Source organism: Numida meleagris, chromosome 4 (genome assembly GCF_002078875.1).
Source record: "Numida meleagris isolate 19003 breed g44 Domestic line chromosome 4, NumMel1.0, whole genome shotgun sequence".
NCBI classification, from domain to species: Eukaryota; Metazoa; Chordata; class Aves; order Galliformes; family Numididae; genus Numida; species Numida meleagris.
This window is the reverse complement of record NC_034412.1, coordinates 3,067,076-3,078,518: the sequence shown is the minus strand read 5'-3', so window position 1 is coordinate 3,078,518 and position 11,443 is coordinate 3,067,076. Positions and strand designations below refer to the sequence as shown.

The 11,443-nt window shown below is 39.3% G+C and overlaps 1 long non-coding RNA gene across 1 annotated transcript in view; it reads left to right on the top strand.

Moving 5' to 3' along the window:
- LOC110398720 overlaps positions 3,720-11,443 on the top strand; it is a 40,982-nt gene continuing 33,258 nt past the window's right edge. The window contains exon 1 of the long non-coding RNA XR_002438575.1: positions 3,720-3,815. This is a non-coding gene — a long non-coding RNA (uncharacterized LOC110398720). The remainder of the gene's footprint in view (positions 3,816-11,443) is intronic.

The window sequence follows — 11,443 nt, the reverse complement described above, 5'->3', positions numbered from 1 at the left end:
TTCCAGTGCCTCACCACTCTCACATATGCAACTGAGATGAACTGAGCAGAGGTCCTTCCAGCAGTCCTCATGGGTTTGAAGCAGCAAGTGTTTGGGACTGCAGTGAAACCAATTGCTTTCTCAGGCAAGCAAACTAGTATTCAAGTGTCTAACTGGATACAATATCAGCTTTCAGCAAAGCAATATCCAGCCTTTCTCTGAAGTCCATTTCACATCATTGTTTCATACTTTTCTCTTGTGAGCAGCACTCTGGACTAATACTGATTAGCCACATTTTTTGTTTCTAGTTCTGCCACTGAGCAGGTTCTACCGGCCCGCTGCCCACTTTCCATCCTACTTTCTCTTTCTTGGCTTATTTGACTGCCAGATCTCCAGGTTACCCTTAAGCACACAAATCTCAGCGTAACAGCACCGTGATCTCAAATGAAGTTGTATAGTATGACCATCACGGTTGGAAAGAATTAAAAATGAATTAAGCTTTGCTAAGCAGTGTTTCTCGGGTGAAGTAGCCAAATTTGTCTTACACCACTCAATAAGAGACACAGAAAAAATTAAAGAGACAAACCAGTAAGGCTAACATTTACCATTCCAGAGGAGAAATGTAACACTATTATTTTCAAATACATATGGAAATCAATAGCAAGTTATAACTTTCTGTTTGAAATAGGAATATGCCAGGTATCATTGCCGGTACCAGAGTTTGTTTTCCAGCACTCTGAACTTGGTGTAGTAAATAAGTTTGGTGATGTTATTAGAATTTGTACTGCATTGCTGGATTCAGGAATGCATTGTGTTACAATTAATTCCACCTCTGTGAAAACCACTTTTCTTGTTCGTTTTATTCAATTTTTTTTTAGACTTGGCCAGCAATTAATTGTTTAATCAAGATTCAGACACTGAGCCATTACTGGTTCAGGTCTAATAATGAGCATTATAAGCCTAGTAGGGAAGGTGGCTGTTTGCTTGCCTTTTTGTTCTTTCCCATTCACATTTGCCAGGTTAATACTGTGTATGCAAATTTTCATTTGGACCGTATTAGTGTACAATCTTTAAGTTAAAAAAGCCAGAATATTGTGAATTCCAGTAATCCTCAGCTGTACTCAATACAATAGGCTTTCTAGTTATACATTAACTAATTATCTCTGCACAGCACTCTAGGTGAATTCTAACATGAGCGCTCTAATAATGTAATTAAAAAATGTATAAAAGAATTAAAAATGAACTAAAAGGAGATCATACAAAAGCTTTCAAATTTGGATGAGATTTAAGCTCCTCAGTTTTAAAGGACCTGCAGTCAGTAGATTAAGAGTGTTTGGGATGCCAACCTCATGCAAAGTAATGTAAGCCTCTAATCAAGCAAACAAAAAAATCTCCAAAACTCCCTGGCTGTCAGGGCCTGAAAAGCCAGCGTCACTTTGCAAATAGGAATACTATGCAAATAAATGTTGCTGTCAATACTGATCAGCCCTTTTTAGCAGGCGTCTAAAGGTGGTAAGAAATTGGAATATTTTGTAGCTGAGTAGAGTCCTAATGTAGGAGAGATTTCAGCTGTTTCTTTGCCCCAGGTCAGATAGTTCTGGGCGTCAGTGGGCAGCTCAGCTCAGTGGGCCATGAAGGACAACACCCAGCAAAGCTGGCCCTGTCCGTTTTCAGCTCTGCAAATATTGCCCCCAAACAAGCCGGAGCCCAGACTTGTTCCAAGCATACACAAAAGCATGATGTTATGTTTCATCTTGCTTTTCATACAAACTTTTGCTGCTGCTCTGTTCTCCCCCAGGCAATTTTCAACCGTGTACAGAGCAGGAACAGCCCTGGGGCCTCCCATGTCCTGCAGACAGCCCTAGGGAGTGCAGGCAGAGCATCACAGGCTGCCCTGTCCTCCCTGCACATCCTCTTCCAGCAGGCGAGGATGAGGCACGCAGGTGGCTTTCACCTGAAGGCACGTTTAATGCCAAGGGAAGCCACGAGGAGAGAGATTGCTGCTCTCCTTGACACTGACTGCCAGGGAAGCCTCTGGAAAATGAAATAATGAAATGAGGATAGGTCAACTGTACTAGAGTATCAATTTATAATCAGCATCTATTTTCGATCAAATATATTCCTCAAGTAAACACAGCAACCGGCTTTCTCTGTAATCTGCAGTAGTTCAGACACATCTATTTTGCAAGAAAACTAACAAGCTATTTTTTTGTTCTGCCAGACTTCTGTCTCAGGGCTATATGCTTCCCTTCAGCACTGTGTGTGACTGCATTGTGAATTGAGGACAGCGAATGACCTAAGCCAGCCACATCGCATAAAGGACAAGTATACAAACAGTGGGATTTACTGAGGAAACTGGCGATAATAACAAACATCTGCAATAAAACATCAAAGGCAAAATGCTCTCTAATTGACGTGTACATGAAGACAAAATGGATAATATAGAATATTATTTCGCACCCTTAATTTTAGACATGTGTTTCTCTGCAAGTCCACTGTTATTTTACTTATTTACTCCTCCTTTTGAGATTTTAAATACGTGAAAATTTTCTCTGTAACAGTCTTATTCTTGAAACTCTAACAGAGGAAATAACCATACCATCATGTGAAGAGGAATACTTAAATATCCCAAGACCTGAAATGCCTTCTGTAACCACTCAGATTGCCATTCAAAAATGGCAATAGGAACTGTACCCAATCACGCGTGCATACAGGTTCAAAGTCCTGCTTTAAATTCATTTCTTCCTGCTTGCTTATTTCAATATATAAATTAGTGAGTATGAGGATTCCATATCTTTTCCTACAGAGAGGAGCTCTGGACATCTCTCAGGTAGACCTTGGCTGAGGGAAATGCTTTAGGAACAGCTACCACTTCATTGAGGGATAAAGGGGAATGAAGTGTGTGCTCTCCATATTAGAGTTTCCTTGAATTGCCCCAGAGTTTTTCTGAGGTATCCCTCTACTACTCAGTTACTACACTGTTGTGCTTTTGCCATTATTGAAGTATACACTGCTACAGCTGTTGTTGAAACTTTCTAGGTTGCTGGTTTGTCTCAGGGGAAATAATTTCGAGATGTAGGTAAAGTATAGCATTTTAAGGAAACAAAATATCTTGCATGAGGTAGCTTTCCTCTACGATGTTCAATCCTAAAATGAGCTCAAGGTTCCAGCCTTCCAACCTTCCAGCAAAGGTTCACAAAGCTGAAGGCACTGTAAGGAAAACGCCCTTCCCCAGGATCCTGCGAGGCTGAGGCCAACATCGATCACCTCTGAGAAGAGGAAAGGCAGAGTTGTGAGCAGATGTCCCATAAAAATCAGGGGAAGTTCTTTCAAAACAAAGGCGCTACCAACTTCTTTTTATCTCCAGTAGGTTATGTTCAACACAGAGTTTACAATACAAACTCAGTCGTAACGTTTTCAACAGGAAGAATAAAAGCACTATATGTTACATCCTCCCAGGTTCCTCCTACAGCTATGCTGTTACACACAAGACTTTTCTCAGGCAGATAGTGAGATGCCCATGGCCTTACTCAGGGCAGATAACTGTCAAGGTTTTGTCAAGACAGGTAACGACCACAAACTGTCTCAATCTGGGTTCTTAAAGAACTCATAGCAGGCAGCTGGTTCAACAGCTGAAGTTCAATTGAGCATGGGCCAAAACTCTGAGTCAGCCATCTTACCCCATAAATAGTGAGCAGACAGAGAGCCATTGAGTATAATAGCTGGCTGTGTGATGGGGCCTTCTTTTTAAGTAGAGGGGTGTGGTTTGAGTTTATACCTGCTGCAGAGATCTCTTACTTCCTGACATCAATACACCTTGCTGATACAGATCCTTGGTAAGTGACTAATGGTTTTTTTGTTTTTTTTTTTTTTTTAAGCTTTCTTAGTTTTGCTAAGGTTATGTCTTTGATCATTCACCTATAATTTCTCAAGTTGACTTTCTGGAACTAGGAGTGGATTCAACCACATGTAGGCTTTTCTGAGAAGGAATTTAAGAAGTGAGGGGTTCTATGTTGAATCTTGTTGCTCAAGAGGAAGGTCTCCTGGATCAATGTGTTTAACTCTGTGGAGTAGTTCATCAAGTCTAATTTGCTCTTTCAAATCTTGTTAAGTTGTTTCCTCATTTATGATTATGTCTTGTGAAATAACTGTGTAATATCAATAGATATGTATTCCTGCTTCTCTGTTATGTGTGAGTCAAGTGTGGTTTCCATCTGTGATATGCTAAGGAGCACGTTTAAAGCACACTTCAGGCAAGACTTAGAAGGCTTTAAGTGCTTAATCCTAACAGATGCTAAAGGAGCTATACAGGGTGATTAGTGACTTTTGATTGTGTATGGATCTCCGATACACTCAGGACCTAAATAAGATCAACATCTGGTCTTAGCTTTTGTTTTTCCTTGCCCCTTTTTTTACACCTGGTGTACTCAAGCTGAAAGAGTTTTGTTATGTTTTTGGTACATTGGTGTGCCTAATTGATTAAGATCATTGTGATACTATTCATTAGTGATGTTCTTTAGAGAAAAAGGATTAAGAAAATACATAGACAACAACTCCAAAATACTTAATGCAAGTCAAATATTTAGCAAATACTCTTGTGGGGATGTAGAGTCATCGAATCATAGAATTAGCAGGGTTTGTTGCTAGATTTCCTTCCACAGTGTTTTTCCTGGATATTGGTAACCATGACTTGATGCACAGCTTTCCTCTTTCTACTCCTTTTGTAGAGGCCATGCCCTCTTTTATGCCTCCTTTCCTATTTAGACCCCAGGGTGTAAGAAATACAAGTCATTTAATAGAGAGCAGGCAGGATCCTAACCTTAGGGGATCGATCCCAGCCTTGCAAGATGATCCATTCCTCATGCTAAATTCTCCCCGAGGAGAAAAGCCCCGCAAATACTCTGAAATTACTTCCTAATCTGATAAAATGTTCCTGTCATGGGCTTGATTTTTGTCTTAGATGCTCCAGATGGAAAGCATTGCTAAATTGGCTCACTTAGGATAATGATAGAGATAATGAGACCTTGGCTCACCTGAAGGGGAATGCTCCAATGCGAAGACGTAGCAGAAACAAGCAGTGGAATGTTGGAGTAATTTTGTGATATATATACACACGTGATGCCCTTCAAATATCTTGGTCACCAGGGAGGAATTATGTAGGTATCTGTAGGGAAAACACGTGACTCTGAAGAATTGTTTCCTCTGGAGTTAATGTATTAGTGGCAAAATAGACCCACTGCCTTTTGGAATGCTATTCTGACCATGTTCACAGTCTGCACCGGGATGAAAATGGGCCCATCATGCATTAAAACAAAATGTGTGATGGATCTCCTACATCAGGGAAACAGTAGTGTTGTGCAGGCAAAACTGAACCTGTTCTGAAGACAGAGTTTCTGGAGTGAGGTGCGGAGTGGTTTGACAATCCTTGCTCGCTCTTCTGCCTGAGAGTAAGACCAAGGATAAAACTTCAAAAGCTATATTATATGTTTTATATGAAACGTTTATTATAAAACTAGAGTATTTCTGTATTGAACGATGAGATCTCTTAAAAGATGCAGGTGTTGTCAGAATTACCAAAATGCTCAAACAGGAGATGTGTTTGGAGAAGATGCTTGAATAAGGGGAGGATAGTTTCTGACATTAACAGGAACCAAAATGATTTCAAGCATGAAATATCAGAGAGGTACCTGTGGATATCAGACTGTGAAGATGTAAGAGCTAATTTGAGTAGAGAGAAACTTGGGGAGTGATCAGAACTAGAAATGTAAGCAAAGTTCCATTATTGGCTGAGACCACTTCTGGACAATGTGCCTGGGCAGACATGTAGCCAGCAAGAGGCTATGTCTATAGGAACTGGCTTAGCCACAAGAGGAAAGGAAACGAAAAACAAAAAGATGGAGGAAATTGGGCTAAAAAAAGCTTGTTGCTGATGTATTATCTTATTCCTAAAGGATTTTGTACTTCAGAGACTATTTTTCTATAGTGATCTTTGAAATTTCCTCCATTCTTGCATGAAATATGATAGTTTAATGCTTAGGATTCAGCATTTTTAAAAGGAAACCTTTAGTGAACTTTTCCATTGCTCTAGACTGACTTTTTTTTTCTCTTTTTACTGTGGTGCTTAATATCAAATTAAAAAATGGTTCATAGTGAGTTCTTTGTCAGGGGGGGAAAAAAAAAAAAACACAACACAGTATTTCCAAGGCATCTGCTTTGGACTGTTCCAAAACTTCGTAATAAAAAAGAATTATGCACAATGAATAATGCCATGGCATTTCCGTACTATAATTCAGTGAGACTTCAGATTTCTTTTATCCAGCTGAGCTTCTAGGGAAAAACCAGAGGGAAAAGAGCTCATTAGAATGACTTCAAATACTCTCTTTCTTTTCCTCCACCCCGATCTCTGTTTTGAGTTCAAGGATGTAGTTGTTGGTGACTCAACGGGCTGAGCACACTGCCCTTTTTACAGCGAAACTCCTTATCTCTCGCTGATGCTCAGTTATTTTTATACAGGAGTTGGTGCTAGGCATGCTCACAGCATGGAGAACTTCTTCCTTCCTCTCATGAAACAACATTTCATGATTTCGCATCCTGAGCTGACTGCTTGCAGATAACTCCGTTAGATGAGTCACGATTATGCAAAGATATTGAACCTGCTGCCTGCAACTTTTATTTGTACACCAGGCATCGTTTCAACTTTATTGCTCCCATTTGCTTTCTGTCTCTTATAACAGGCTGCCTACAAAACCAACAGAATCCTTTAAAGCACACAGTTCATTAGTTCTGTTTTGAGAAGCATTGTAAACACTGAAAATATATCTCAGACATAGATATCTGGAATTGATAATGAAATTATGGTTCATTTTAGAGCAGGGGGAATCGTAAAACAGCTAAGAATGTGGAACCTGACTGCCTGGATTCTGCGATATTAAGAAAGTTCTCAGATAATGTGCCATTAATTATGAGTGCCTTCTTTCTTCTCTCGGAAGCAGTGCTGTTTATCCCAGTATTACTATCCTTTTTCCTCTTTTCAACTTTGGAAATAAGGCAGTTTATACTGATGACAACCTCAGCAGTGCTTCAGCCTAGGTGTATTACAAGGAATTAATTGCCCCAGTTTGCTGCGTGGTTTTCTATAGGCTTCTACACAACACCATATAATATATTTACGCTCCTGGTTTGGGATACAAGAAAGACATCTAGTAGATTTAGAATGAGTTAACAAACCTAGAGATAAATGACTAGTTGTTTAAACAAATAGTTTCCAAACTGTTTGTATTTTAGCTGTACGAATTGCAGTCTTTGTGCTCTGTCGCTTTGGAGAGCGCATCTTAGACAAAATGAGTTTTAACAGCATTTGTTGCTAGTAAGGCCTTTTATTTTTAAGATTAATAATCTTTTCCTACTTGTCAAATCATGTTGTCAAGTAGCAGTTTAATTTTTAGATAGGTACGAACCTTAATAGTGAGAAGTTCTCGTTTTCTGTTCTTCTGTCACCAGAAGATTTCATCATTAGTCAGATCAAACAGTTTATGGAAGGGAAGATCTCTTCTGATCGCTTTCTATAAAATTGTAACCAAATTAGATAAACAGAAGAAATATACCTTGCACACTCGTGCCTTTGTTTACCTGTCAAGCTATCATACTAATGCCTCTTTAAACCATGAAGCAGTTACAATGAAATTTTACAAAGAGATGGAGTTCACAAAGTTATTTGGTTCCTTCAGACTTCGTGCAAACCAAATGATGAATGAAATGGAGGATATCACCTGCATTGGAACTGAAGGTGACCCTTTATTTGATATCGGAGAATCCAGGTGGGTGTAAAATGCCACCTTCACAAGCTCAGCTGTTGCCCATTAGTTTTCAGCACTTGTGAGGCTGAAGGTTGCTCTTCTGTATGTCTTCATGGTGAAGAATCTAGATTCTGTGATGCTGAATTACACTGAAGCGTTAAATGCTTCTTTTCATATGAACGCTTTCCTATGCATTCATGCTGTAGTGCTGCCACAGGAATAGGTGATTGGTCACTCTTTGTGATGTTTAGTGCTGTGTTCCCAAAGCTCTTGTTCTCATCAAGTTCAAGTGTCTTACAACAGCTAAACTGTAAGTGTCTGGATTTCTGAGGATGAGCAACAAGCGTCTGTGAGTCTAGATTTGCATTAAATTCCTCTGATTACGCAAATATTCCTGCAGAGTAACCAGTTGTCCTAAATGAGGAAGCAATGATCATTGGGTTATTAGTGCACTCGCTACCTATGTGAAGTATTTCTTTGTAAGACAGTGCGAATAAATACCCCTCATCTGGCTCTCTGGGGAAAATAGTATCATTCTAAAAATGAGTTTGACTTTTGCAGCTGATCAACACTCTTCTTACCAAAATGAATACAGCTTGGTAAAGTTGCTATCAATCTGTGCCTGGAGAAGATGAATAGTCAGTAGAGAGAGCAAATTGCAAGCACATTTAAGTAATAAAACACAGCAGGGTATGCTATTGTTAGGGTAGACACCCTGAAGTGTCTTAATGTGATTATAATGCGACTTCCTGAAACAAAACAATTAGAACTAGGCTAGATAAAATATTATTAATAGTCCATAGGTTTAAATGAAAGCCAAACATAGAATTGTTTTAAAATATACCTACAATTCTAAAAGTATTTCAAGAGGGTTTTGTCAAAAATCGCTTTGTTCTTAGTAAAGATATTCAACGTATTCTAGTGCTGTTGAAAATTACAACTCTGCCCTAAATTTAGCACAACTGCAGGGGTCACTACAACGGAGACTTGATTTAAAAATATATGTGGAAGTTCTTTTTGCTTGGTTAGCTGGCTGCCAAATTCAATATTCCTTTATCATACAGTCGTAATGTTTGAAAACCTTTATTTCTAATGTTGAAACTGATCAAACATCAGAGCAGGTTGCCCAGAGAGGTTGTAGAGTTCAACCTTGGGAACAACGAAGGCCCAACGTGCCCTGCTCAAGCAGGGTTCAGGCCACGTGCTCTGCAGAGGTAACTCCTGCCTCATCCATGCCGTGACTCCATGACATGACAAAGAAAATGAACCCCTTGAGTGGCCTCATTTCCAGATGAATGCCTAAAAATAATGTTCTGTGTGAAGTCTACCTCAGGGCACGGTGTTTCCACTTCTAACCTGCATGTCTAATGGCATTACAAGTAGTTTCTGCGATGTGGTAATTGCACTGTGACTTATTAAGTCTTCTCAATATCCACTGGTGATACGTGTAGCTTTGCCTTCTTCTCCCTTCCAGGTTAATTTGGCCTATTTAACATCTTATACATTTTTCAAGAGTTCTCCGAGTGGATTTGTTACTGAACATATTGTATATTCTTAAAAGCATAACAGAGCCCAGAATTCAACATCCTCAAGCTTTTTTTCTGGCAGTGTAGCTTAAACTTTATAAAAAAAACCTGTCATTAAAGCTCTAAAAATGCATCAGTGAATCATATTTAGGTGAATATTTACTTTGTGTTTATATATTTAAACATCTTTTCGTTAAAGAAATGCAAGATGACTCAACTTGCTGGATCATTTTTTATTAAGAAGTTTTTAAAGTTTGCATTGCACAAAATTGTTGGGAGCCTTAACTCTTGCATCGCTGCCAGGAGGGACTGAGTATTCATTTTCAAAACCTTAGAAGAAAAATTACATTCACAGGTGGTACACTTCAGGTATTAATATTCACAGAAGGATGTTCTTGAAGTTGGCAGACACGCAGCAGCAAAATGAAGCTGACGTGAGTTCAAAATGACCAGTGATTTAAAATTTGGGGAAGATAATAAGACAACTTACTTACAGAGACTGCCTATGCTACTGTTTAGATTTTTCACAGCAAGTTACTTATCAAACTGTTAGAAACGCTGACACACGCAACCTTAACTCCTGCATCGCCCAGACACTGCTCTAATCTGATTTGTGGCTGTTTCCTTGGATGAAGATATGAAGCGGATGTGTTTTCTAAAATATCTGTAATTCCTCTGTAGGACAAAGCGTCTGTGCCAGATGTACCTGTGATTACATGACTCAAGCAGATTTTTACGATTTTTTTTTGTGCCTGTTAACTGACAGTGCAACATATTTTACACCAGCTGAGCTACAGTTCTGTAAAGAAAGGTAGTACTTTCAACAGACTGTACCCTTCTCTGACCTCTGTGCCAATAAAGTATTCCTGCCTTTACTGACTTTTTTTACAGACTGTAGTAGCAGCGATTTTTATGAAGTGCACCATATCATTATGTTGTTCTGTGTTGATCAGTTAGCTGAATTAACATACAGGATTTGTAGCACTAGATAAGTCATACTACGTTTTTCTCCAATTCTTAGTTTTCGAGCTTCAAAAAATAGAAATAGCTATGATTTTTTTTCTTCAGCTTCATTATGCTGAGAAAGACAACCCATTACACAGCAGGGAGAAAGGAAACAGACCAAAAGAGTAAACTAAATAATAAATAACTTTACTAAAACATTGATGGTTTTGTTATAGCTAAGTTTAGTATAGTTTTTTTTGTGATAGCTCATCAGAGCAAATACAACTTTGGCTGTAGTCTGTCAGTCCTTCCTTCTGTTCAAGCTGTGTTTCCCCAGTGTTGTTTGGGGATCCACTGCTCTTCCAGTCACCTGGAGAGATTTTGGCTGTAGCATGTGGCCCTATGGACCAGTTGTTTTTTTTTTTGCAGATATTATTAAAACACAAACTTTGTCATTTATCCTTTTCACTAGGAGCTCATGCAGCTTTGCTAACCTGAACTGTGTTAACCTCAAACGTGCTTGAGCATCTCCCTGCACTGACGCTGTACCACTGATCCCACGCAACTGTGGCTGGGGATTTCTCTACCCAGGAAGGATGGGAGGGGAAACTGCCATCAAATACGAGTGGATCACTTGTAGTGGAGGTTGGCACCCACAGGCTGATGACGTTGATGCTGAGCCTTGTCCTGGTAGAATATTGAATTTCAAGGGCTGAAAAACTTGCTGGAGAGGGTGGACAGATTTAGAAACTGCTGTGTAAATGTGAACAGGACGATCCAAGTCAGGGCATGACCCCAGTGTCACAATGGGGCCTTACTATCCAGGTAGAAACTCTTGCATTTGGGTCATTCTCTCATTTCAAGTTTATTGAAGCCATGAAGGCAATTGGCTATGTAGTTTGAAGCCAAAAGATATTTCATAGTCAGTGTTATTTTCTAAAGTGAAAAAGAAGATTTTGCAGTCAGTGTTACTTTCTGCAGCAAACATTTATGGAAAGTCTGAAACTTGACACACAAATATTTGAACATTTTCCCACATCCGTATGGTGAATCACATGTACAAATACGTTCTGCAGGCTTAGCAAGTAAGGATCCATTTCAGTAAATCCCCTCTGCAGAAAAGCTTTCATTCTCTAATCAACTTTCCCTTTTCAGTTTCCATCGATGCGTATGTTACAAAGTTCAGTGAAAAAAATC